Genomic DNA, 4,300 nt, shown 5'->3' on the forward strand with positions numbered 1-4,300 from the left:
CCTGAGCTGTCCTGTGTGGTTAGCAGTTTAAAATCCCTTTTTGTTCACTTGTGTGCAGTAGCTGTGCCTGGAGCTGTGTGCCAAGGGGAATCTCTGTAGCTGTAATTCACCTGCTGGTAGTTGCAAAGCTTCACAGACATCCTGTCCTTTTCATTTGGAATTTCCCCTCTCTCTTTCAGAGCATAAGTTTGCATTTGTTTCTCCTGTGCTGAGGTGTAGCTTAGAGGCTGATCCATGTGTTCTGGAGCACAGAGCAGGAGTTGGCACCACCAGCTGGGTCCCACTGTCACCTCCTCTTCTTCTGCCTTTGTCATCTGGGCTCAGGGCTGCACTGAGGCTCTGAGTGGGCTCTCATGTTAGGGGAGGGATTGCAAAAGATTTGGGCTGCTCTGCTGTTCCTCCAGCATGTTTTCCTCCCGTTCTGGACTGGGAAGTGCAGTGTGATGGGATGCACCTTGGTCTCAGGCACTGTGGTGAATTTATTCTGAAGTGCTTTCCCCACAGAGGGGAGCAAGCCCAGCAGCACCATCCTGCACAAATGAACCAGGCTGGAACAGACATCTGCCAAAGATACAGGAATATGCAAAGCTCCCTTAACCTTCTTCCAGATCTTCCCAGAGAAGGCTTTTCCCTGTGTCAGAGCTGCACACTGCATGGCTTTCCCCTTGCTGCTCTTGGCTGCTTTTGTTTTTGTGGCTGGTTTCAAATGGAGGAATCTTGATTGCAGCTACCAAGGACTGGTACCTGGGTGCATATGGATGGACTTTGTGCAGCCAGTGGGAGTTCCTTGTGTCCAACAGAAGAAGGATTGGGTGATGGATTTTGTTCAAATTTCAGAGGTTCAGTTGTTACAGATCACCATTAGCTGAAATCTCCCTTCAAAATTGATTAGCTGGGAGAAACAAGTACAAGATCAGAAACTGTCTGCATAGAAGTGGCACCACAGGACTTGAACTGCCTGACACTTGCACTTGCAGTCTGGTGGGCAACTGTTTGTGCCCTGGATCTGGAGGAGAGTTGGGATTGGAGTGAACCTGCTGAAGTGCTACTTCTTGGAAGGTTTGGTTCTTGTGCTCTAACGTTTTGCCTTGGATTAGTTATGAGCATTAGATCTGAGCATTGATCTGAGGGGTGATTAGCAGCCAGATCTGTGGCTGTGGGCAGGTGAAATCTTTGCTCACTCCCTCCCTTCCTCACAGGTGGCTCACAAGCCCCTCTGAGGAAATGAACATCACACCTGCAGCACCACTGCTCCCCTTCTGAGGGCACTGAACTTCTGGAGACAGCTCTTGGTCCAAGTGAAGAGGTGATTCCTTATCTTTATTAGCTCCTTGTGTCAGCTGCATAGTGGAAAGGAAGGGAAATCAAGGTCTGAGTTGGAGAGTTAGAGCTGGTGCTGTGACCTTTGTCTGGTGTCAGCAGAGGCACCTGGGAGACCCTTGCACTCAGATACCCCCATGCTGGCTTTCTGCTCTCAGGCACGTGTGCTCCTCCTGTGTCCCCTGGCTGCCACACTTGTGTTTCTGTGCTCCTCCTAAGGCTGAATTTATTTCCCTTGTCTTGAAAAATCAAAACTTGCATGCACCCCAAGTAGCCATGTGCTTTCCCACTCTGAAGGCATTCCCATTTGCAGTCTGTGGTGTCCTGATGACAAGGGTTGCATGTTCCAGGGTGTGAGGAAAGGCAGGGCTCTGAGATCTGCAATTCTTTCTGCTCACATCCTGCTCTGCCCAGGCAGCTGAGGGATCCACGGAGTGCTGGTTCTTTGGGGCCAGTGTTGTGGCCCCTGCTGTGGCACTGGAAGTATGTTTAAAACAGGGGTTGGTCTATCTCTGTGTTTTTCCTCCAGTAAAAACTCTTTCACTGAGGCCAAAGGTGCTTTTATCTCCTGATTTCTTGGAGCTTCATGGTGCAGCCGGCCCTCAGATTGCTCATGCTTCAGGTGTCCAGCTTTTAATGGGGAGATTAAAGTGAATTTGGCAAAATTCTGCTACATGACACTGCAGTTTATTTCGGCTGCCATACAGAAAAGGGTAATGTAGCACATCTCTGATGGCCTCTAAGTGGGTCCCTGTGGTAAGCAAGAGCCACTTGGACCCTGTCACTAACACAGCTCAAGCAGTCACCTCCAAGCCTTGGCAAACTGGAGCAGGATGTCCCTGGGACTGGCCCTGAAGTGACAGTGCCATGGGAGGGGTTGAGAAAGTGGGAATCTTCTGCCCACACTTCAGGAGTGCTGGATTTGAGCCCCGCCAAGGTTTGGGAGCTGGGGCAGAGCCGTGCAGTCAGAGAGCAGTGGTGTGGGTGGGAAATGCACGCTGTCCCATGTCTGGGTTTCTGTTGTGTTTAATTTTTTCCATGTGTGAGTGCGTGGGTGGTTCCCAGCCTGTCTGTGCTCGCCAGGGCAGTGCATGTGTAGCACGGGATGGTGTGTTGCCTCTCTGAGTCTGGGAGAAGTCCTATGATAGCACATTGGGGGTGAAAATAAAGGAAGCTTTTTCCTTAATGTATAAATGAATATTTGTATGATTAAATTAACACTGAAAAAAAAAAAACAAAAAAAAAAGCTCGTAGCTGTTGAGAGTTTTATTGAAGCTGCAAAACTTCTGTCACTTTGTAGTTAAATGTACCTGATTTGCTCCATCCCCAGCGTGTTTCCAGACATTCAAGCAGAAAACTCTTAAACCCAGTTCCAGCCCTAATTTAGTCCAAATTGCTGTGAAACCAGACCAAATTTGGTGCATACTGAGGTTATCAAACCAACTGTCAAGCCCCTGGGTGAGGGTGGGGAGAGGCTCTGGGGGTGGTTGTGAGGCAGGGGGAGGGAAGGGACTCTGGATTCCCTTGTGACAAGGTCAGGTCACTTCTTCAGACAGCTCCTGAGGAGGAGTGGGATGGTCTCAACAATCTCCATAGGAGGGACACCAGCACAAAGTGATGCCACTGCTGTGTTCCCAGGTGCTCTTTGTGTGGCTGATCCAAATCCCAGCCCTTCCCTCAGAGCCTGGTGCAGGATGGGGTGATACTTCACACTTCAAGCAGCCCAGTCCTGAGGGATCACATCTTCCATTCCCTGAGTGGCTCAGGAAGGCAGGAGTGGGAGTTTGAAGGGAGGAAGATTAGCTTGGGTTTTATTTTCTCACAATCCCTAAGGAATCAGCTGTGTATTGGGATTGGGGCACAGGAAGGTTTCATTTTGCTGGGCATCTGCACAGTTGTCCCAGGTGGATCTGAGTTCCCAGGTGAGGCCTTGCTGCTCAGGACACCCAGCCCAAGCATTACTTGGATAACCTGCACCATGGAGCAGCTCAGCTGAGGCCGTTCCTTTGCTTACCTGGGAGTTTGTTACTAATCCCCACCAGAAACCTCACTCTGTGTGTGCTGGCTTTGCTTTTATCATTTGAATAAATGCCTGGAGCTTTCATGTGCCGGTTAAGCTTGACTGAAAGCCTGACTGGGAACAGACATCCTGCTGCCTGTGCCTGGGGGTGTTTGTTTTGTGCGCTGAGCAGAACGCGCCCCTCAAGCTAGAGGTGCTCGCGGGTGTCCCGAGGCCGCTGTTTGGGCAGGGGAGGATTGCCCGCTCTGCTCACTGCCCAGCTTTGCATTTACTCCTTATTTGCTCGAAAGAATCTGTTTATCTTTAGGGTTGCAACCTGTCAGAGGTTGCCAGCACAGGACAATCCCATCACACCTTTAAAGCTGTCTCCTGAGTGGGCAAATACCTGGCAGGATTGCTGTGGTGTAGGTCATCCCGCAATCCCAGCAGCTGAGCTGGGCAGGTAGGCAGGAGGCCAAGGCAAATGGCTGCCACAGGCACCTGGGAGCTGCTTGGGTGCTGCTTTTGCTGCTTATTTTTTTAGGGGAACCAGATCGTTGTCCATTAAAAGTTAAAAAATTAATTCTGATATTATGCAGGGTTTTTTGTTTTTTTTTTTGGGGTTCCCAAAGCAAATTAGTCAGAGGAAGGGTGTTCCCAGATTTTTGTGATGGATTACAGGGATGAGGATGTGCTCAGCACCCAGGACTGCTCAGGCCCATGTCCTGTGCTTTGTTGGGTACTCACGCCTCTAGGGCTGGAGGGAAGAGCAGATCTGCTCCAAAACCTCCCCAGCACCACTGCATGTCCTCGTACCTGCAGGCATGACCCCAAGGGCTCCAATGGGCACCTGCCCATCCAGGAGCAGCACCTGGAACAGTGGCAGAGAGGATTTTTGTGATTTTTGTTTATTTTTCTTCCTCTACCTGCTACAGCCCGTGGTGTGCAACACTCTGCCCGTGCATCTCTGCAGATCCCTTG

This window comes from Pseudopodoces humilis, chromosome 26 (genome assembly GCF_049639895.1).
Source record: "Pseudopodoces humilis isolate 2021_Gansu_Grassland_sample_001 chromosome 26, ASM4963989v1, whole genome shotgun sequence".
Lineage (NCBI taxonomy): Eukaryota > Metazoa > Chordata > Aves > Passeriformes > Paridae > Pseudopodoces > Pseudopodoces humilis.